Raw genomic sequence first — 24,533 nt, 5'->3', positions numbered from 1 at the left:
ATAATTCTACATAATTTAAATTTTACAAAGATCCTGATAAACTTTTGTTTAAATGTAGACCAAAATTTGCAAACGTTTGTGTTGGAAAAATTTATATTTAAGAATGAAAGTCGACCGATTTTAAGTTGAAAGATGTTAATGTTAGGCTCAGTCCAAACTTTTGTTTTCCTGCCTTTTGATACAGGCATTTATTATAAATAACCGCGTTGCTTCAGTTTTTAGACTAGTTTGACTGTTCACTACGTTAGGGTAAGTAGCACACCCAGTCATTTGTCCGACTGTCTTGGGAAAGCTTTTGCTTCACCACTTTGAGTGTTCTTGCGAAGGATAATGCCTCACCTGGTAAATATATGTGCCCACGTATTCACATATTTAACAGGAGCCGTAACGTGTAGGTTATATTTAAACATTGTTGGTAGGCTATAACCAATGTGATTCACTCCACTGGGCTAGTTGGGGATATGGCCACCAACTTTAAGAAGTTTCAACCCAAGAGACTTGGGTATTGAATAATGAAGTGTGAAAATCAAAATTAACATATCAGGCGCTATTTTAAAGTTTCGCAAATAAACAACAGATGTTTGAAGATAGGGCCAAGCGATTTTTCAAACCCTTCTCATATGTACATTTGTATATCTTCAACTAAAAGGATTTTGCATCACTGATTTCGCTTATTATTTTAGCCAATCGGAATATAGAATTTTTTAAAAACTCAGCACTTTTTTCTGGTAAGTTGCTTTTTTAATAACTTAAGGACAATTAAAGAACATGGTCGACTTGTGTCATTTTATTTGAATTCATTGTTCCTTATTAATTTTTTGGAAAAATTATGCAAAGTGAGCATTTAAATTTTTCATATAACTTTTCTTTTAGTGCTTTGTCTTAATAACTTGCTGAATTGGGTGATACAACATTCGTGTTAAGCTGGCATTGAAAGCGATTGTTTTTTAAAATAACTTTTGAATGGGTGGAAAGAGCTAAATTTCGGAATCGGATTCTTATAACTGGCAGTGATGCGCATCCGTTGATACCCTTTTCGACCATACCGGACCAATTTTCGAAATGAACAATAAATGGCCTAGACCGGCCCATATTTTTGACATTCGGCGGCGGCGTGCGAAAAAAGAGAAAACTCGGCGCCGGCGTATATCTCTACTTTGTACTGGAGCGACTCGGGATTTTTTTTTCCCGACAAAGGGCCGAATTTAGTTTCTTGCGTCCCTCCCACAAGTTGTCATTATCGGAGCAGCTCCTTGCAGCTGGACTGCTCCATGCCCCCCTTCTCCGGGAAGGTATTAAACCTAACCCCGGTCCCAGGCTGGGGTTCTGCTGCATATGTCGAAAAAGGATTTATCTCAGACGGTCATACACTTGCCAGTGTGTCACGTGCAAAGATGGTTGCATCCTTCGAGCTGTCTGCGTTAGAACCCAAAGTTTGTCGCCTCCGAAATTTCTCTAAAACCTCTGTGGCTCCCTACTGTTCGCGTCCAAGGACGTCCCGTGGCTCACTCTCAAACTTACCTTCGCCACCTTCTAGCAGTAACGCTGCCCAACAGACCTCATCAACTGTCCACCGTTGCTCGCGCCAAACGGCGCCTCAAGCTAACGCAGCCGCTGCAACCCATCACTACAATCTACATCCCAACCCTCCTTTTCCTACACACGTACCGGCGCAAGAAGGTGTCATCTACTCTTAGTCTTCTAACCCTGTGCTCCGTATGACAGCTAATAATATTTATGATCGCGACATGGGTACAAAGCAGTTCATGCCTTGGCGATTGCCACCTTCATAGATGCACTGGGCTATTCGTTGCACCGTGCTGGCAAAACGCAAGTACCAACTCATCGAACCCAGGTACTCCAGCAGCAATCGCACAGCACACTCGACAAAGCCTATATCCATCAAAGGGCTTCCATCCATCTCTGACTCCCAGAGTGACGACCGCCGCCCGCTGAATACTGCAACTTAATTTAAACTGATTAACCGGAAATATCTCAGATATAGTTAAGTACATGAGTAGAAATAATATTCGTATAGCCGCTTTTCAAGAAAAAAAGCTAACTGCCAGATCGGACTTTCGAACTTGCGATAACGACAACAACCATAGGAAAGATCGCACAATGAAAATGGTGGTGGCCTTGCTTGTATCACCCATCTCACAGTACAGTGTTTCAACTCAAAATCAGCTGCAGAGATAAAGCCTTCGAAAGTCAAGGGATAACCATCCGATCAGGTGATTTTGACCTAGAAATAGCTAACATATATATCCCTCCTGACACCTGCTGTTCAAGTGGATATCGCCCGGATATCAGTATGCTACTGTGTGGCGAAACCCGCCTTGTTCTTGGCGATTTCAACGCTCACCACTACCTCTGGCATTCCAGCTTGCCAGTCGACACCAGAGGCTAGCAGAGCCAATAGACAATACAGCTGTACGATAAACGGCGATGCCTCCACTTAAATTGCGGGTAACTGCCACAGCTCGCCAGACATTTCTATCGTCAGCACAGGGCTCATAAACTGCGTCGAATGGCATCCGATGCTTACTTTAGCATTTGACCACAATCCGACCATACTCCTTTCAATACGGCGACATGCTAATTTTATCACCTATGAAAATCGAACTTTTATTAATTTCAAAAAAGCTAATTGGGAAAGCTACACAACCTTCACAAATCAATCTTTTGCCGCCCTCCCCATTCCGACTGATGTTCGGCAAGGCGAGTGAGCGTTCCGCAAAGCCATTGCTTCAGTTTTCTTTGGAATGCTTTATTCCGGCTGATAGAATACCTGAAGCTGCTAGTCACCAGAAATAACGCGCGAAAATTTTACCAAAAAATTCGGCGAAATACCGAAGGTTTTAAGTGGGGGCAAACTCCTATAAGAACGAAAACGGAGACCTTGTAACTGATTTCCAGAAAATACTTAGATTATAGAGGCAACATTTCTCTGCTCTCCTAAATGGATTTACAGCACAGGGATGACGAACCCGATCCCGGAATCGATGATGATGGAAGAAATGTCCCCCCAACCGATTATGACGAAGTCAGAATAGCAATAACCAGATTGAAAAACAACAAGGACGCGGGCGTTGATGGAGTTATTCAAATGCTGTGGCAAGGAATGCGTATGTACCAGCCTCTTTCCAAAATATGGGCGGACGAGTGAATGCCCGACGATTTGAATCTAAGTGTTCCTTGCCCAGTCCTCAAGAAGGGGGATACAGCAAACTGCATCAACTATCGCGGAATCAGCCTTTTTAATATCGCATATAAGATTCTGTCAAGTGTTTTGTGACAAAAGACTGAAGCCCACCGTGAATCGGCTGATTGGATCTTATCAGTACGGCTTCAGACCTAGTAAATCTACCATCGACCAGATTTTCACAATGCGCCAATTCTTGGAAAAAACCTGCGAAAAAAGAATCAACACATATCACCTCTTCCCCGATTTTAAAGCCGCCTTCGGCAGCACGAAGAGGAGCTGCCTATATGCCGCTATGTCTGAATTTGGTTTCCCCGCAAAACTTATACGGCCGTGCAAAATGACGTTGAGCAACACCATCAGCTCAGTCAGAATTAGGAAGGACCTCACCTTGCCGTTAGAAACTAAACGAGGTTTCAGACAGGGTGACCGCTTATCGTGCGATTTCTTTAATTTGATGCTGGAGAAAATTATACTAGCTAGAACTTAACCACTCTGGAACAAAATTCTATAAAAGCGTGCAATTACTGGCATATGCTGATGACCTTGATATCATCGGCATAAACACACGCGGCGTTATTTCTGCTTACTCTAAACTGGAAAACGAACTGGTAAAGATGGGTTTGATGGTGAATGAGGACAAAACGAAGTACCTGCTGTCATCGAGCAAAGAGTCAGCGCATATGCGCCTTGGCAACCACGGTACTGTTGGCAGCCATAATTTCGAAATAGTAAAAGACTTCTTTTATTTGGGAACCAGCATCAACACTAGCAACAACATCAGCTCTGAAATCAAGCGGAGAATCACTCATACTCTACAAGTCACTTATCGTTCCCGTCCTGCTATATGGTGCGGAAGCATGGACTATGACAGCATTAGATGAAACGGCTCTGGGAGTGTTTGAGAGAAAAGTTCTTCGAAAGATTTGTGGACCTCTACGCGTTGGCGGTGGCGAGTACCGTAGAAGATTTAACGATGAGCTGTACGAGCTATACGCAGACATCAACATACTCCAGCGAATTAAACGCAGCGGCTGCGCTGGCTAGGCCATGCTATGCGAATGAAAGATGATGCTCCGGCCAAGAAAGTGTTTCTATCGGAACCCGCCTATGGAAGCAGAGGTAGAGGCCGGCCCCACTCAGTTGGAAGGACTAGGTGGAAAACGATTTAAACTCTCTTGGGCGACTGGCGCGCCTTGTTGGACGTCCATAACCGTTTAAACGGTTAAGCGCCAATTAAGTAAGTAAGTAAGTAAGAATACCTGAAATCATACCGCATTGCCCGGCTGAAGCTGCAAACTTAGCAAGAGAACCTGACCTGATGTGACAGCTCGACCCTAAAGACCCCCATGTTAAGAGTCTCAACTTGGATAATATGCGGCCGGTAAATGAACACAAACGTTCCAAATAAGAGGAGCATCTAAAGGACTGCAACCCCCCTGCAGGTATTGGTAAATTGTGGTCAACTGTCAAATCTCTGTAAAATCCAACAAAACACAATGAGAATATCCATAGCTTTCGGCGATAAACCTTTATCTGATTCGAGTAACTACGCGAGCTCTTTCGTCAACAATTTATAATGGTTCCTTCAGTAGACAAGGCCAGACTTCGGGCAAACAGACGGGCACATAAGCACAAACATTACGTTCCACCCATTATCATCACCCCCACAGAGGTTGAAGAAGCCATCCAAATCCTCTAAATCAAAAGGCCCAGACGGAATAGCGATTCTAATGCTAAAACACCCTAGCGCTGAGATAGCTAACGCACGTATTCAACCTTTCGCTGAAGTCTTTTGTCATTCCTGAACAATGGAAAATGGCAAGGATAACTCCACTAAAGCCGGCTAACGTAGGTAAAAAATAGGATAGTTATTAAACCGAAAGATAAAGCTAAGAAAAACAACCATACGAAAGAAGCGCTAAAAACAGTGGTTGAGCCAACAGAATGTCATGTAACAGCAGTGAAAGAAATCAACAACGGCGGGATAATAGTGCAATGCAAGAACAAGGAATCATGCGAACTATTGCTGAAGAAGATAGCGGAACAAATTGGAAATGAATTTGAGATGGAAAAAACTAAAGATAAAAGGGAGATGAAAAAACTATTTAAAGTCGTTGGTTTAACAGAGAGACTTAGTAGTGAGCGCGTAATAGAATGTATTACGAAGCAAAACAGTATACATATGTGAGGGTAAACAATTTAAAGTTGTAAAGATTTTTGAAAATTTTAGTCGAAGAGAAGAGTGTTTTAATGCTATTTTTGAAACATATAGAGAAACATATGAAAATATCATGAAACAAAAGAGATTCAATGTAGAGTGGGACTCTTGTATTACTATTGAATATGAAAGAGTATTTAGGTGTTTTAAATGTTTGGGTTTCAGTCATAAAGCTGTTCAATGTATTAACAAAAAAGCTTGAAGTAAATGTGGAGGTAATCACGACTTCAAAGATTGTACATCAATTGCTTATAATTGTGTAAATTGTTGTGAACTTGTACAGAAAAAACTGTTAGAGACGGATGTACACCATGCTGCATTCAGTAAAGAATGTCCAGCATATAAAAGATACATTCAGGTTAAAACCAAAACTAGGAAGTAGCAATCAAATAGGAGCAATCTAATTTGTTTGAATCTCAATATAAATAGTATTTTTGGGAACAAAGCAGAATTGGAAAGATTGATTGAAATTAAAAATCCAGCTGTAATACTGTGTGCTGAAACATGCACCACAAATTTAATAACGAATCAGGAGTTAAGCATACAAACTTATAACCTAATCAGATGTGATTCACATAGTAGGCATACTGGTGGTGTTCTGGTGTATGTGCATGATTCCATCGAATATAGAATTAAGTATAATAAAGCAATAGCCAAAAATATGTGGTGTGTTTTTATTAAATTGAAGCATTGTAATCCAAAATGGCAAATCGGTGTGGTTTATCATTCACCGAGCACAAGCGATGCGGGTTTCATAAACTACTTACGTACCGTCTTAGGTAGTACTAGTGAGCTGTCTGTAAATAACATTCTTGTAGGCGATTTTAATATTAATTTAAATAATATGTCAACAATTATTTGAACTTTTTAAATCATACTGTATGTATCAAACAATTGATTTTGATACTCGTATAACCGATTTATCCAAAACAAAAATTGATTTACTTTTTTGGAATACTAAAAACATAGTGTGTGAAAAGTTAGATGATCACCAAATTTCCGATCATGAAACAATACAATTTAAGATAAAAATAAGCCCTAAATTTAGAATGAGGAGCCTTATAAAAATTGCGTCATGGGAGTACTATAATATTGAATCACTTACAAATCAATTGCCTATGACCATCTCTGGAAGGTTTCTAGTGGGTTGTGCAAATTTGGTTGTGATCGGTCGATCCGTTTAGGACGCAACCCGATCTATACCTACATACATACATAATTTGAATTTTATATATATAGATAGACCGAAGTTGTAGATAGACAGAATTTGACTAAAAAATTTTAACGGCGGCAGATTACTAAATGTCCAAAAGGAATAACAGCCAATCTCATTTCTGTAGTCAAACTTTAGCTGTTAAAATAACCTAAGTTTTTACGGCAGCCATAGTTCTGCAAAGTCCCATTTGTAGGTGCCACGCTCCCTTTTCCCCAATTCCACATTTTACTGAATGTGTTAGGACTTAACGTCATATAGCTTCTTTCCAATTTTCACTATCCTACCATTACTACATCCAGAGATATGCAGTATGATATATTCCATTTTTATGGGAGGTTCCTCGCCCTCTTCTCCCACACCATACATTTCCTTGGTGGTGTTAGGGATTGACCTCATATAATTCCTTACAGAATTTCAATGTTCTAGCATGAATACCTTCGGAGGTATGCAGTATCAAAGATTCCATTTGTATGCAGGTGCCACGCCCCTTTTATATATCGAAATTATTTTTAGCCTATGACCATCCCTGGAAGGTTTCTAGTGGGTTGCACAAATTTGGTTGTGATCGGTCGATCCGTTTAAGACGCAACCCGATCTACACCAACATACATACATACATAATTTGAATTTTATATATATAAAAGGTAGATAGAAGATGTAGATAGACTGAATTTGACAAAAAAGTTTAACGGCGGCAGATAACTAAACGTCCAAAAGTAATAACAGCCAATCTCATTTCTGTAGTCAATATTTAGCAGTTAAAATAACCTAAGCTTGTGTGGCAGCCATAGCTCTGAAAAGTCTCATTTGTAGGTGCCACGCCCCCTTTTCCCCAATTCCACATTTTACTGGGGGCTTTAGGACTTAACGTCATAGAGCTCCTTACCAATTTTCACTATCCTACCATTACTACATCCAGAGATATGCAGTATGATATATTCCATTTGTATGGGAGGTGCCACGCCCCCTTCTCCCTCACCCCACATTTTCTTGGTGGTGTTAGGGATTAACCTCATATAATCCCTTACTGAATTTCAATGTTCTAGTATGAATACCTTCAGAGTTATGCAGTATCAAAAATGCCATTTGCATGGCAGGTGCCACGCCCCTTTTATATATCGAAATTATTTTTAGCCTATGACCATCTCTGGAAGGTTTCTAGTGGGTTGTGCAAAGTTGGTTGTGATCGGTCGATCCGTTTAGGACGCAACCCGATCTATACCAACATAAATATATTCATAATTTGAATTTTATATATATAGAAGATAGAGAGAAGAAGATGAATATAGAATGAAGCTGACAAAAAATTTTAACGGCGGCAGAGTACTATACGTCCAAAATGAACAACAGCCAATCTCATTTCTGTAGTCAATCTTTAGCTGTTAAAATAACCTAAGTTTGTACGGCAGCCATAGTTCTGAAAAATCCCATTTGTAGGGAAGGTGCCACGCCCCCTTTTCCCCAATTCCACACTTTACTGTAGGTATTAGGACTTAACGTCATATAGCTCCTTACCAATTTTCACTATCCTACAATTACTACATCCAGAGATATGCAGTATGATATATTACATTTGTATGGGAGGTGCCACGCCCCCTTCTCCCTCAGCCCGCATTTTCTTGGTGGTGTTAGGGATTGACCTCATATAATTTCTTACTGAATTTCAATATTCTAGCAAGAATACTTTCAGAGTTATGCAGTATCAAAAATTCCAAGCCAAGCCAAGCCCCTTTTATCTATCGAAATTATTATACTCAGCTGAGCAGAGCTCACAGAGTATATTAACTTTGTTCGCATAACGGTAATCCCATAACGGCATAAACTAATCGAAATATATATAGACTTCTATATATCAAAATGATCTGGGCGAAAAAAGAAATTTATTTAGCCATGTCCGTCCGTCCGTAAATACGATAACTTGAGTAAATTTTGAGGTATCTTGATGAAATTTGGTACGTAGGTTCCTGGGCGCTCATCTCAGATCGCTATTTAAAATGTATCAAACAATTGATTTTGATACTCGTATAACCGATTTATCCAAAACAAAAATTGATTTACTTTTTTGGAATACTAAAAACATAGTGTGTGAAAAGTTAGATGATCACCAAATTTCCGATCATGAAACAATACAAAATAAGATAAAAATAAGCCCTAAATTTAGAATGAGGAGCCTTATAAAAATTGCGTCATGGGAGTACTATAATATTGAATCACTTACAAATCAATTGCGCATATGTAATTTTAGCAATTTTGACAGAGTAAGTTTGGATAATAAAATTTCTATCATTAATACCAATATTTTGATTGTTATGCAAAATCTAACTTATGAAAAAGTAGTTCAATTAAAATTAATTAATAAATGGTATGACAATGAGTTAGCCAATATGAATAAATATAAATTTGAACTGTATAAACTGGCGCAAACTTCAGGAGGATTGGATGAGTACAGAAACATAAAAAAAAATACAAAGAGCTTGTGAAAATTAAAAAAATCAAACATATGGAACACAAAATAAATAGTAATAGCCATGATAGTAAAATGATGTGAAAACAAATGAAACAGGAAATAAGTATGGGAAAGGAAACTTCATCAATAAAGAAAATAGTAATAAATGGTTAAATATATGATAATGAATCGGAAATGGCCAACAATATTTTGTGGATAGCATTCAAGAGATCTGCAGCAATATAGAAGTATTTGATAGTGATGCCAATATACCTAGTCTAAATAATTGTGTTTTTAAATTTGTTTAACGCATTGACGCAAATTCGTATTTCAATATTAATTCATTTATTGAATTTAAACTCTTAAAGCTAACAATGGGAACTTAAACGCTGATACTTCACACAGCAAATATATATAAAATGGAAATATAACTAATTCCACAACGGAACGAACATTTTGACGAAATGAATTTAAATAGTGAATTTGAAAGGTAGGATTCGGAATTTTGATCCGTCTTGCGGCCGCGCAAGGGCTAGGTTAGGTTCGAGAACCAATCTCACGCAAGGGTGGGGATGACCGCGCAAGGGTTAGGCTAGTTTAGGGGAATACCGCAGCGCAAGTGCTATCTCGGTTGCTTTTATATAGAAAGATATAACTTACGATTTTTGGGATGATACTTCCTTTGCTGTTCTCATGGATTTGGAGGTGACGTCGGTGCTGATGGTTGTACTCGCTCCTACGTTGTTGATCCGATGCAAGTTTTTTCCTAAAAAGGTAGATGATGTTGGTTGCTGGTAGATGTTCGGTGTTCCACGAAACAAGAGAGCGAGTTAATGCATTGCACTGGTATTTATAACATGGGTTAGTGATGGAAAGCAATTCCAACACTGTTGACTGGAAGCACTGGATGGCAACTCCAGTCTACTCTACCGCCAGGGTTGTATGAACGCAAGTCATAACTAGTGAAGTGAACGCAAGTCACTTGGTGACGTGAACGCAAGTCACGGAACCGTTGCCTATTTAAGTGAACGCAAGTCACTTAAACATGGCGCCCCCGTTGCACAGGTGCAACTGCTCTGCGGAGGCGTTGTAAGGCAGTGATGGCATTGTCGAGCTCGAGGCACCAGCGAGCATCCAACGGCTGAGGTCTACGTCGAGCAGGTGAAGTGGAGGGTCTTGAAGCCGATCGAGAGGTGGCGGCGGCGGGCTGTGAGGTTGGTCGGGCCGCTGGGGTTGTTGCTCGTTGACGTGCCGTTTCGGTGGTTGTGTGTTCCACCTCCACCTCTTCCGTGGATGGACGATGCAGTAGGGTGTGGTGCCACTGACGACATATCTTACACTTTTGTTCGGATCGACAGTCTCGGACATGGTTGTGTGTTCGGGCGAGGCAATTAGGGCAGTAGTCAAGGAAGCGTACCTTGAAGCGACGCTCCTCTACATCCATCAAATTGAACTCCGGGCAAAAACGCAGGGCGTGGTAGCGGAAGCATACCAAGCACTGGTGCACGTTGGGGTCACGGGGTACACGGGCCGATTGCCTACGGAGACGTCCGAAGATGATGATCGATGGGTGTCACGGCTTCTGTAAGAGAGATGCGATTTAGTAAAAGTATTAAACAAGTTTGGCGGTGGTAATTGGACGGTGAAAGTGTGTGTGAATTCGGGTTATGGGCTGGGCACTTCAGTTTGGATGGGAAGAGGACATAGTTTGACTATTGGTCGGGTGAAAATTCCCTGTTGCGTTCTAATGTCGGCGACACGTATACGATTGTCAACTCCATGGTACACCTTTTCTACTCGGCCTAGGCGCCATTCGTTTGGGGGTAGCAATTCATTTTTAAGAACGACGAAATCTCTTTCAGAAAGGTCCTTTTGAGCGGTCTTCCATCTATACCTTTTATGAAGCTCTTTGAGGTATTCATCTTTCCACCTTTGACTAAATTGGCGATGTAACCTTTTAAGCTTTTCCCATTTGTTATGGAGAGATAGATTATCTAGTTGGGGCTCCGGCGCAGCCAGCAATGGCGCACCGCGTAGGAAATGTCCTGGAGTTAACGCGAGTAATTCCTGTGGATTGTCGGACATAGGGGAGAGTGGTCGGGAGTTGAGTATGGCTTCAATGCGCGCAAGCAATGTGGCCAGCTCCTCGAATGTAAAATGGTGACCGCTAGCAATGCGTTTAAAATGCAATTTGAAGCTCTTAACGGCGGCTTCCCAGAGGCCACCCATGTGGGGGGCATTTGGTGGTAAAAAGTGCCATTTGAGAGATTGAAGAGAGTATTTTTCCTTGATATCATCGGAAGCTTCTTTCAGGAATTGTTTGAAGTCTCGTTGAAATGCCCTATTGGCGCCGACAAGGTTTTTCCCATTGTCGGAGAAGAGTCGTGAGGGAAGACCGCGTCTTCCGACGAATCAGGAAAAGGCGGCTTGAAAGGCTTTGGTTGAAAGGTCGGAGCAGGGTTCTAAGTGTATTGCTTTGGTACAGAAACACACAAAGACGCAGACGTAGCCTTTAATTATTGGTTCTTTACGCATACTTGATGATTTAAGGTCAAAGGGACCTTGAAAGTCCAGTCCGGTATAGGTGAATGGTAAGGAATAGTTAGAACGTTATGGTGGTAAGGCTGCCATGATTTGTGATCTCGAGGCTTTTTTGAAGATGGTACATGTTTTGCAATTACGTATGCAAAACTTAATTTTTGATTTCAATCGCGGAATGAAATATTCCTGTCTAGCAGTTCTCACCATGAGTTGGTGTTCAGCATGCATTAATAAATTATGTATATATTGGAGAAATAAGTAGCAGAAACGTGAGGATTCAGGGATGATGACTGGATATTTTTCTTTATACGGGATATCAGAGTTTATTAGTCGGCCATCTACCCGGAGAAGGCCATTTGCGTCGAGAAGGGGATTCAGGGGGAGAAGTGAACTCCTTTTTGAGATAGTTTGTCCATTGGAAAGTTGGGCATATTCCACGGGATAGTATCTGGTCTGCGCAAGTTTTATGAGACGTGTTTTTACCCAGTTAATTTCAGCCTGAGTGATAACTAAAGACTCGTAATTGATCGACTGAGTGGACTGTATGGGCTTGATTCGATGGAGGAAACGAAAAATGTAGGTTATCACTCGTAATGCCCTCGGCCAAGATGAGAATCGGTCTAGGATGTCGGGTTCATTCTCCGAAATATGGAACGCCTCAACCTTTCATTCTTCGTGAGGAACAACGTTCTGACGCGATGAAAGGGGCCATTGCTCGGGTGGGTTTAGAAGCCAGTCTGGCCCGGTCCACCAGAGTGATTGGTAAATTAAATCCTGTGGTCTACATCCTCGGGTGCCGAGGTCTGCTGGGTTATGGTTAGTGGATACGTGGCGCCATTTAATGTTACCTACGTTGTTGATAATCTGTGACGTACGATTCGCTACATATATTTTCTAATTGCACGGTGGCTTTTCGAGCCACGCAAGGACGGTTGATGAATCCGACCATAAGAAGATTTCAGTATCTCTTAAAGGTAGTTGATTGATTAGATTTTTTATGCATTTGGATAATAGGACTGCACCGCACAGTTCTAAGCGCGGCAGGCTCACTGTTTGCAAAGGTGCTACTTTTGTTTTAGAAAAGAGAAGATGACATGAGACTTTTTCATCCATTTGACAACATATATATACATTTGCGCAATATGCTTTCTCGGAAGCATCGCAAAATCCGTGAATTTGGATGTTTTGGTTGGGAGAAAACTCAGTCCATCTGGGTATTCGAAGTTTTCCGATAACCGGTAGGTCGGATACGAATTGAATCCACTTTTGGAGGGAGGGTGGTTGGACACATTCGTCCCATTCAGTACCTTCTAACCATATCTGCTGTAGCAATATCTTTGCCTGAACCAGAATAGGCGCGAGCCACCCTGCGGGATCGAAAAGTTTCGAAACCGAAGATAAGATTTGCCTTTTAGTTGCCTGGGAAGGTACTTGAGTGGGTTCTATGGTATACGAAAAGGAATCGTTTAATGCATTCCATCTAATGCCGAGGGTTTTCGTTGAACTTGAGCAATCAAATTTCAAGAAGTAGGATTCAAGCAAGTCTTCTGTTGCAATATGGACAAGAAGCTCTGGATGGTTGGCTGTGATTTTCTTGAGGGTTAATACTGCGGAGTTTAAACAATGAATGGTTTGGAATTGGGCTTGCATGCAGGAGCGAAGGTCATGTCCTCCAGACAAGATGTCATCAACGTAAGTTTCTTTGGTGAGAATTCGCTCAGCTATAGGGTAGGGTTCCCTCAAGTCCTTGGCCAACTGGTGTAATGTTCGGATAGCCAGGTATGGCGCACAGTTCACTCCAAATGTTACGGTTTTTAAGGCGAAATCGGTAGGTTTTGTGTCATGGGGTCGACGAAAAATAACTCTCTGATACTGCTGGTCGTCCTCATGTAGGAGGATCTGACGGTACATTTTTTGAATGTCGCCATTGAATACATATCTATAAAGACGCCAGTTGAGAATGATGAACATAAGATCGGTTTGCAAAGCAGGGCCTATATAGAGGATATCGTTCAATGACGTGCCTGAAGACGTCGGCTTGGAGGCGTTAAAAACCACTCTGACTTTGGTGGATGCACTGTTCGGTTTCACTACCGAATGGTGAGGAAGATAATACGAAAAATACTTTTCGTTTTGATGGATTTCTTCAGGAGAAGTCGGTTTCATATATTCCAGGGCTAGATATTCTTCTAGCATATGATTATATTCCGATTCAAGGAGCGGAGTTTTTTTGAGCATGTGTTCCATACGAATCGCTTGTTTCATCGCCTGCGACCGAGACGAACCGAGAGAAATCTGGGATGGGAACCCTGCTTTGAAGGGGAGGCGTACGACGTAACGTCCATTGGCTTGTCGGTATGTGGTTTCTTGATAGAACGACTCACACGCACGGTCGTCCTCGGATGGGAGATGTGATTCAGCGACTTCCTCTAATTCCCAGAAACGTTTCAGCTGGAAGCTCAGATCCTCGTTTGAAACTGTTGTGGCATGGGTATGAAATGTAGAGCATTGGGTGGAGGTCAGTGGTCCGCTTAGATACCACCCGAAAACGGTATTTTGCGCAAGAAAACTCCCGAAAACTCCGTGTCTCATTCCCTGTAGGAGGATCTGGGTTATAAGGTCACTGCCAATGACGAGATCAATGGGACCGGGTGTATAAAAGTATGGATCCGCAAGATCTAAATCCTGAATCTCCGAAAGATTTGGTTTCGATAGTTTAAAGGAGGGAAGAAAACTGGTCAGCTGTTTTAAGACGATGGCGTTGGTATGGATACGGGTGTGATTGAATTTCGGTACCAACGTGAGTTGACAGACACGGTTGGCATTTTCCACTACTTTTCCGCCTATCCCCGTGACTGAGAAGTTTTATTTATAGGTAGGTAGTTGTAAACGGTGTTGTATTTTTTCGGACACAAAGGTTTTTTGTGAGCCTTGATCAATGAGTGCTCGTAACGTCAAGATAGAACTCTGGTGTTCGATGCTCACTAGGGCGGTGGGAAGGAGTGTTTTCTCGTTGTTGGTGGAGAAATTAGCTTGAACTTCGAAGTCAGGTTTGGTGGGAGAAGGAGACTCTTCCCAATTGCCCTCGGTGAGGTTGAAGATGGGATGTCTGGGCTCTTGGGAAGATTCGGTGTGTAATAGATTGGTTGCCTTTTTTGCGGATGTGCTAGGCGTAGCCTTTGATTCGGGCTGGTTGGTTGTGGGAGGGTGTAACATGGTGTGATGGTTTTTCTTACAGTGCAGACATCGGAAGGCACTGGGACAGTTGGTAGATGAATGGTTATAAGCGAAGCAATTCGTGCAAAACCGGATATCCTTCACAAATTTGGTACGCTCTGGTACGCTGAGTTTTCGGAATTCGGGGCAAGATTTCAAGGGATGACTGTCGTTGCATAATCTACAAGTAAACGCAAGTTTTTCTTGAGAGTGATAGGATTGGATTTTAGGCGAGGATTTCGATGGGAACGAAGTGCGTGATTTAGTGCCTTTATATTCATGTAGGCGTTCAACCACTTCGTAACGTTTCGTCAGAAACTGGTTCATCTGGGACCAGTTAGGAAGCTCCTTCCTAGATTCGAGGGACTGCTCCCACAAAGACAGTGTTTCCTCTGGTAGCTTTGAGGAACATAAATAGATTAAAATGGGGTCCCACTCGGAAACGGAAATTCCTTGCGTCTTTAGGATCACAAGACAATCATTGATGGTGTTCTGTGTCTTTTGAATTCCTTCGCTACTCTCCGAGGTAGTTTTAGGAATGTTGAAAAGCAATTTCAATTGTTTATCTATTAAGATTCGTTTGTTTTCGAATCGGGCTTTTAGCGCTTCCCATGCTAATGAAAAATTATCATCGGACAAAGGGTACTGCTGTACGATTGCGCCTGCCTTTCCTCGAGTCTTATTTCGCAAGTGATAGAGTTTCTGAACGGGAGTCAGTTTGGGATGGTTGAGGTAAACGGCCGTGAACATATCACGAAAGGATGGCCACTCCTCATAACTACCGTAAAAGGTTTCTGTATCACACGGTGCCAGCTTGAGACATGAAGACGAGCTTGGATCGAAAGGCAGAGACTGACGGAAGGTATTGCCTGGCCCTGTTGGATTCCCATGGGAGGTATTGCCAGACTCTGATGAATTCCCACGGAGGATTTTTAATTGGTCCAATATATGTGATTTGCAGATGTAGAAAGAGTCAGGACAAAGCTGAAATTTGTTGTGGGCTTCCTCTTTAAACTCTCCAGAAACTGCGCTGTCCTCAGCTATGCAGACGTTTTCATAGGCGTTTTTTAACGAAGCCCAGCGACCGTTGAGGTCCTCTAACTTGACCTCCGATAAAGAGTCCGTTTGGTCATCAGGATCTTCCTTTTGAAAATTGGTGCAAAATTTCACCACATTGTTGGAGTCGAAGATAAATTTGGACATGATTTCTGTTGAAGAAGGCATGATTGGAGACGGTATCAAGGATCTGATAAAAAATGACCAGGAAGACAAGCTGGGTGGAGATTATTTTAGTTCACAATTGGTATTGTACGCGAAGATTCGGGTTTGGAAACTTCAACACTACAGACGCAAGTCGAGGAACGCTTATTTGGAGAGTGGACTTTCCGTCTGTCGCTCAGAGGGATAACGATTTTTCGAAAATGAACGGGCACTTAATCGGTTTGCACTGCTCACGGAGAGATTCACCAAAAGAAACTAATCAATGTTAATTATGGAATGCCCCACTGAAATTGAAAGTATTTCACAAAGGGGAACTTAGCACGGTTTACTAGGGAATTTCCCCCGAATTCACTGAAATATACGTATGATGTTGAAGGTTTTGTGATACAAAATGTTTGTGTGATGTGTAAATAAAAGTGATATGTGTAGAGTTGATAGATAATGGTGGAGATATGTAGGATAAGAGTGGTAGCAAACACGTTATATGCAAAATAACGTGGGATCTTCAATATTTGAGAAACCCAAGATAAGCGGTTTTCTCAAAATAAGTTAGAGTTGGACGCAAGCAACGTAATCACGCATTTATTTACGTGCTGGAGTGCACAATTTAAAAAAGTTGGTGCTTGGAATATGTAAAGCACATTCATACAAGCCGGTGTTTATATGTATGTGCACATCCGCGACTAGTGGTGTTGTATGTATGTATATACGTCAGTCCGTTTTTTGGGAAAAAACTCAACTATGAACTTGGTAAAGTTTAGAAAGATTCTGTATATATACATACATGAATATATATATATGTATTATATTGAATTTAACTACTCTTTTTCGGCGCAAGCTAATCAAAAAGGGGACGTGGTTTTTTGGTGGGTAACTACCGGTAGTAGCTAGTGAAAATAGCGAAAATTATTTTGCACCTTACAAATAATAAAATATTCATATTTACATTCGTACATGTTGGTGAAAAGCCAAAAGGGGAGATAGGCTGCCGTCGCCGCGCAAGCGACGATCGAAAAAATTGTTGAGAATATATCACGCTATTCGCAAAATAGCGGACTGGAATTCCGTATGTATATTTATGTATATATAACCATATATGAAAATAACGGTTAAATATACGGGTTTGGTGGCAAATGTATATATATTTTTTTTTTTGCTGGGAAATACTGAGAACTGGTACTTACGTTCTTATCCTCACTGTTCTCATGTTTTCTTTCCCGTATTATGTAGCTTCAAAGTCGAAGATTTGGTTTTTCGTATGATGGAGTGAATTGCAGTTTTGGCTTGCATCCAAAAACACAGTATTTGGCGCGCCTGATTTCGCTTTTCTAAGCAGGGGTATGTGCACCACTTGTGGTACTCTTAACCCGTAAAACTCGTGTGAAAACACTTGAAAATAAACGTGAACACTTTTTGATTATTTTTTTTTGTCAGCACACGCGAATGGCAAATTTCGAATGAAAATTGGCGATGGGGCGATGGCGATATACAAACAGTGTTGTACCTTTTGCGTTGCCACTGTTTCAAATTTGGCTCGCAAGGACCAAATGTTTAACGCATTGACGCAAATGCGTATTTCAATATTAATTCATTATAGAATTTAAACTCTTAAAGCTAACAATGGGAACTTAAACGCTGATACTTCACACAGCAAATATATATAAAATGGAAATATAACTAATTGCACAACGGAACGAACTTTTTACGAAATGAATTTAAATAGTGAATTTGAAAGGTAGGATTCGCGCAAGGGCTAGGTTAGGTTCGCGAACCAATCTCACGCAAGGTTGGGGATGACCGCGCAAGGGTTAGGCTAGTTTAGGGGAATACCGCAGCGCAAGTGCTATCTCGGTTGCTTTTATATAGAAAGATATAACTTACGATTTTTGGGATGATACTTCCTTTGTTGTTCTCATGGATTTGGAGGTGACGTCGGTGCTGATGGTTGTACTCGCTCCTACGTTGTTGATCCGATGCAAGTTTTTTCCAAAAAAGGTAGATGATGTTGGTTGCTGGTAGATGTTCGGTGTTCCACGAAACAAGAGAGCGAGAACGATTGCACTGGTATTTATAACATGGGTTAGTGATGGAAAGCAATTCCAACACTGTTGACTGGAAGCACTGGATGGCAACTCCAGTCTACTCTACCGCCAGGGTTGTATGAACGCAAGTCATAACTAGTGAAGTGAACGCAAGTCACTTGGAGACGTGATCGCAAGTCACGGATGGGTGGTTAGGTGAACGCAAGTCACGGAACCGTTGCCTATTTAAGTGAACGCAAGTCACTTAAACAAAATTTGACCAAGTTAGCACGGATGACGTCGTAAAAATTGTCAGTAAGTTTAAAGCCAAAAGAGGTGGAAAAAAATTGTTATCAGATGGTGTTGTGAAAGATGTAATAACATATTTAGGTTTTTTCTATGCTCAAATTATTAATGCAAAATTAAGCAGTGGCATATTTCCAACCATTTGGAAAACCTCGACTATAGTTCCAATAGAAAAAGTTGCAAATACTATTAAAACAGAGGAGCTGAGACCAATAAATACTTTGGCCAGTGATGAGAAAATTTTAGAGCTGGTGGTTAAAAATCAATTAGTTCAATATCTAGAAAATAATAGGATACTTATACCACAACAGTTAGGATTTCGATAGAATCATTCTTGCGAAACAGCTATAAACATGGTTATAGCTGAATGGAAAGAAGAACTTAATAACAACAAGTAAGGAAGGCTAAGTTCGGGTGTAACCGAACATTACATACTCAGTTGAGAGCTGTGGAGACAAAGTAAGGGAAAATCACCATGTTGTAAAAAGAACCTAGGGTAACCCTGGAATGTGTTTGTATGACATGTGTATCAAATGGAAGCTATTAAAGAGTATTTTAAGAGGAAGTGGACCATAGTTCTATAGATGGACGCCATTTAGGGATATCGCCATAAAGGTGGACCAGGCCTGACTCTAGAATTTGTTTGTACGATATGGGTATCAAATGAAATGTGTTAATGATAATTTTAAAAGGGAGTGGGCCTAAGTTCTATAGGTGGACGCCTTTTCGAGATATCGCTATAAAGGTGGACCAGGGGTGACTCTAGAATTTATTTTGTACGATATGGGTATTAAATGAAAGGTATTAATGAGTATTTCAAAAGGGCGTGGGCCTAAGTTCTATAGATGGACGCCGTTTCGAGATATCGCCATAAAGGTGGACCAGGGGTGACTCTAGAATTTATTTTGTACGATATGGGTATCAAATGAAAGGTATTAATGAGTATTTTAAAAGGGCGTGGGCCTAAGTTCTATAGATGGACGCCGTTTCGAGATATCGCCATAAAGATGGATCAGGGGTGACTCTAGAATTTGTTTGTACGATATGAGTATCAAATGAAAGGTGTTAATGAGTATTTTAAGAGGGTGTGGGCCTTAGTTCTATATGTGGACGCCGTTTCGAGATATCGCCATAAAGATGGATCAGGGGTGACTCTAGAATTTCTTTGTACGATATGAGTATCAAATGAAAGGTGTTAATGAGTATTTTAAGAGGGCGTGGGCCTTAGTTCTATATGTGGACGCCTTTTCGAGATATCGCCATAAAGGTGGACCAGGGGTGACTCTAGAATTTGTTTGTACTATATGGGTATCAAATGAAAGGTGTTAATGAGTATTTTAAAAGGGCGTGGGCCTTAGTTCTATAGGTGGACGCCTTTTCGAGATATCGCCATAAAGGTGGACCAGGGGTGACTCTAGAATTTGTTTGTACGATATGGGTATCAAATGAAAGGTGTTAATGAGTATTTTAAAAGGGCGTGCGCCTTAGTTCTATAGGTTCTATAGGTGGACGCCTTTTCGAAATATCGCCATAAAGGTGGACCAGGGGTGACTCTAGAATTTGTTTGTACGATATGGGTATCAAATGAAAGGTGTTAATGAGTATTTTAAGAGGGCGTGGGCCTTAGTTCTATATGTGGACGCCTTTTCGAGATATCGCCATAAAGGTGGACCAGGGGTGACTCTAGAATTTGTTTGTACTATATGGGTATCAAATGAAAGGTGTTAATGAGTATTTTGAAAGGGAGTGGGCCTTAGTTCTATAGGTGGACGCCTTTTCGGAATATCGTTATAAAAGTGGACCAGGGTTGACTTTAGAATGCGTTTGTACAATATGGGTATCAAGCGAAAGGTGTTAATAAGTGTTTTAAAACGGAGTGGGCCTTAGTTATATAGGTGGACGCCTTTTCGGAATATCGCCATAAAGGTGGACCAGGGGTGACTCTAGAATTTGTTTTTACGATATGGGTATCAAATAAAAGGTGTTAATGAGTATTTTAAAAGGGCGTGGTCCTTAGTTCTATAGGTGGACGCCTTTTCGAAATATCGCCATAAAGGTGGACCAGGGGTGACTCTAGAATTTGTTTGTACTATATGGGTATCAAATGAAAGGTGTTAATGAGTATTTTGAAAGGGAGTGGGCCTTAGTTCTATAGGTGGCCGCCTTTTCGGAATATCGTTATAAAAGTGGACCAGGGGTGACTCTAGAATGCGTTTGTATAATATGGGTATCAAATGAAAGGTGTTAATGAGTATTTTAAAAGGGCGTGCGCCTTAGTTCTATAGGTGGACGCCTTTTCGAAATATCGCCATAAAGGTAGACCAGGGGTGACTCTAGAATTTGTTTGTACGATATGGGTATCAAATGAAAGGTGTTAATGAGTATTTTAAAAGGGCGTGGTCCTTAGTTCTATAGGTGGACGCCTTTTCGAGATATCGCCATAAAGGTGGACCAGGGGTGACTCTAGAATTTGTTTGTACGATATGGGTATCAAACGAAAGGTGTTAATGAGTATTTTAAAAGGGCGTGCGCCTTAGTTCTATAGGTGGACGCCTTTTCGAAATATCGCCATAAAGGTGGACCAGGGGTGACTCTAGAATTTGTTTGTACGATATGGGTATCAAATGAAAGGTGTTAATGAGTATTTTAAGAGGGCGTGGGCCTTAGTTCTATATGTGGACGCCTTTTCGAGATATCGCCATAAAGGTGGACCAGGGGTGACTCTAGAATTTGTTTGTACGATATGGGTATCAAATAAAAGGTGTTAATGAGTATTTTAAAAGGGCGTGGTCCTTAGTTCTATAGGTGGACGCCTTTTCGAAATATCGCCATAAAGGTGGACCAGGGGTGACTCTAGAATTTGTTTGTACTATATGGGTATCAAATGAAAGGTGTTAATGAGTATTTTGAAAGGGAGTGGGCCTTAGTTCTATAGGTGGACGCCTTTTCGGAATATCGTTATAAAAGTGGACCAGGGGTGACTCTAGAATGCGTTTGTATAATATGGGTATCAAATGAAAGGAGTTAATGAGTATTTTGAAAGGGAGTGGGACTTAGTTCTATAGGTGGACGCCTTTTCGGAATATCGTTATAAAAGTGGACCAGGGTTGACTTTAGAATGCGTTTGTACAATATGGGTATCAAGCGAAAGGTGTTAATAAGTGTTTTAAAACGGAGTGGGCCTTAGTTCTATAGGTGGACGCCTTTTCGGAATATCGCTATAAAGGTGGACCAGGGGTGACTCTAGAATTTGTTTGTACGATATGGGTATCAAATAAAAGGTGTTAATGAGTATTTTAAAAGGGCGTGGTCCTTAGTTCTATAGGTGGACGCCTTCTCGAAATATCGCCATAAAGGTGGACCAGGGGTGACTCTAGAATGCGTTTGTACGATATGGGTATCAAATAAAAGGTGTTAATGAGTATTTTAAGAGGGCGTGGGCCTTAGTTCTATATGTGGACGCCTTTTCGAGATATCGCCATAAAGGTGGACCAGGGGTGACTCTAGAATTTGTTTGTACGATATGGGTATCAAATAAAAGGTGATAATGAGTATTTTAAAAGGGCGTGGTCCTTAGTTCTATAGGTGGACGCCTTCTCGAAATATCGCCATAAAGGTGGACCAGGGGTGACTCTAGAATTTGTTTGTACTCTATGGGTATCAAATGAAAGGTGTTAATGAGAATTTTGAAAGGGAGTGGGACTTAGTTCTATAGGTGGACGCCTTTTCGGAATATCGTTATAAAAGTGGACCAGGGTTGACTTTAGAATGCGTTTGTACAATATGGGTATCAAGCGAAAGGTGTTAATAAGTGTTTTAAAACGGAGTGGGCCTTAGTTCTATAGGTGGACGCCTTTTCGGAATATCGCTATAAAGGTGGACCAGGGGTGACTCTAGAATTTGTTTGTACGATATGGGTATCAAATAAGAGGTGTTAATGAGTATTTTAAAAGGGCGTGGTCCTTAGTTCTATAGGTGGACGCCTTTTCGAAATATCGCCATAAAGGTGGACCAGGGGTGACTCTAGAATTTGTTTGTACTATATGGGTATCAAATGAAAGGTGTTAATGAGTATTTTGAAAGGGAGTGGGCCTTAGTTCTATAGGTGGACGCCTTTTCGGAATATCGTTATAAAAGTGGACCAGGGGTGACTCTAGAATGCGTTTGTATAATATGGGTATCAAATGAAAGGAGTTAATGAGTATTTTAAAATGGCGTGCGCCTTAGTTCTATAGGTGGACGCCTTTTCGAAATATCGCCATAAAGGTGGACCGGGGGTGACTCTAGAATTTGTTTGTACGATATGGGTATCAAATGAAAGGTGTTAATGAGTATTTTAAAAGGGCGTGGTCCTTAGTTCTATAGGTGGGCGCCTTTTCGAGATATCGCCATAAAGGTGGACCAGGGGTGACTCTAGAATTTGTTTGTACGATATGGGTATCAAATTAAAGGTGTTAATGAGTATTTTAAAAGGGCGTGCGCCTTAGTTCTATAGGTGGACGCCTTTTCGAAATATCGCCATAAAGATGGACCAGGGGTGACTCTAGAATTTGTTTGTACGATATGGGTATCAAATGAAAGGTGTTAATGAGTATTTTAAGAGGGCGTGGACCTTAGTTCTATATGTGGACGCCTTTTCGAGATATCGCCATAAAGGTGGACCAGGGGTGACTCTAGAATTTGTTTGTACTATATGGGTATCAAATGAAAGGTGTTAATGAGTATTTTGAAAGGGAGTGGGCCTTAGTTCTATAGGTGAACGCCTTTTCGGAATATCGTTATAAAAGTGGACCAGGGGTGACTCTAGAATGCATTTGTATAATATGGGTATCAAATGAAAGGTGTTAATGAGTATTTTAAAAGGGCGTGGTCCTTAGTTCTATAGGTGGACGCCTTTTCGGAATATCGCCATAAAGGTGGACCAGGGGTGACTCTAGAATTTGTTTGTACGATATGGGTATCAAATAAAAGGTGTTAATGAGTATTTTAAAAGGGCGTGGTCCTTAGTTCTATAGGTGGACGCCTTTTCGAAATATCGCCATAAAGGTGGACCAGGGGTGACTCTAGAATTTGTTTGTACTATATGGGTATCAAATGAAAGGTGTTAATGAGTATTTTGAAAGGGAGTGGGCCTTAGTTCTATAGGTGGACGCCTTTTCGGAATATCGTTATAAAAGTGGACCAGGGGTGACTCTAGAATGCGTTTGTATAATATGGGTATCAAATGAAAGGAGTTAATGAGTATTTTAAAATGGCGTGCGCCTTAGTTCTATAGGTGGACGCCTTTTCGAAATATCGCCATAAAGGTGGACCGGGGGTGACTCTAGAATTTGTTTGTACGATATGGGTATCAAATGAAAGGTGTTAATGAGTATTTTAAAAGGGCGTGGTCCTTAGTTCTATAGGTGGGCGCCTTTTCGAGATATCGCCATAAAGGTGGACCAGGGGTGACTCTAGAATTTGTTTGTACGATATGGGTATCAAATTAAAGGTGTTAATGAGTATTTTAAAAGGGCGTGCGCCTTAGTTCTATAGGTGGACGCCTTTTCGAAATATCGCCATAAAGATGGACCAGGGGTGACTCTAGAATTTGTTTGTACGATATGGGTATCAAATGAAAGGTGCTAATGAGTATTTTAAGAGGGCGTGGGCCTTAGTTCTATATGTGGACGCCTTTTCGAGATATCGCCATAAACGTGGACCAGGGGTGACTCTAGAATTTTTTTGTACTATATGGGTATCAAATTAAAGGTGTTAATGGGTATTTTGAAAGGGATTGGGCCTTAGTTCTATAGGTGGACGCCTTTTCGGAATATCGTTATAAAAGTGGACCAGGGTTGACTTTAGAATGCGTTTGTACAATATGGGTATCAAGCGAAAGGTGTTAATAAGTGTTTTAAAACGGAGTGGGCCTTAGTTCTATAGGTGGACGCCTTTTCGGAATATCGCTATAAAGGTGGACCAGGGGTGACTCTAGAATTTGTTTGTACGATATGGGTATCAAATAAAAGGTGTTAATGAGTATTTTAAAAGGGCGTGGTCCTTAGTTCTATAGGTGGACGCCTTTTCGAAATATCGCCATAAAGGTGGACCAGGGGTGACTCTAGAATTTGTTTGTACTATATGGGTATCAAATGAAA

At 41.0% G+C, this 24,533-nt stretch overlaps 1 protein-coding gene across 1 annotated transcript in view; it reads left to right on the top strand.

Annotated features, from left to right (window-relative positions):
* Positions 1–24,533, top strand: part of Ca-alpha1D (Ca[2+]-channel protein alpha[[1]] subunit D) — a 6,221,746-nt gene that overhangs the window by 2,797,995 nt on the left and 3,399,218 nt on the right. The window lies entirely within an intron of this gene.

Source organism: Eurosta solidaginis, chromosome X (genome assembly GCF_040869045.1).
Source record: "Eurosta solidaginis isolate ZX-2024a chromosome X, ASM4086904v1, whole genome shotgun sequence".
In the NCBI taxonomy this organism is placed as follows: domain Eukaryota; kingdom Metazoa; phylum Arthropoda; class Insecta; order Diptera; family Tephritidae; genus Eurosta; species Eurosta solidaginis.
This window is presented reverse-complemented; position numbering and strand designations above follow the sequence as displayed.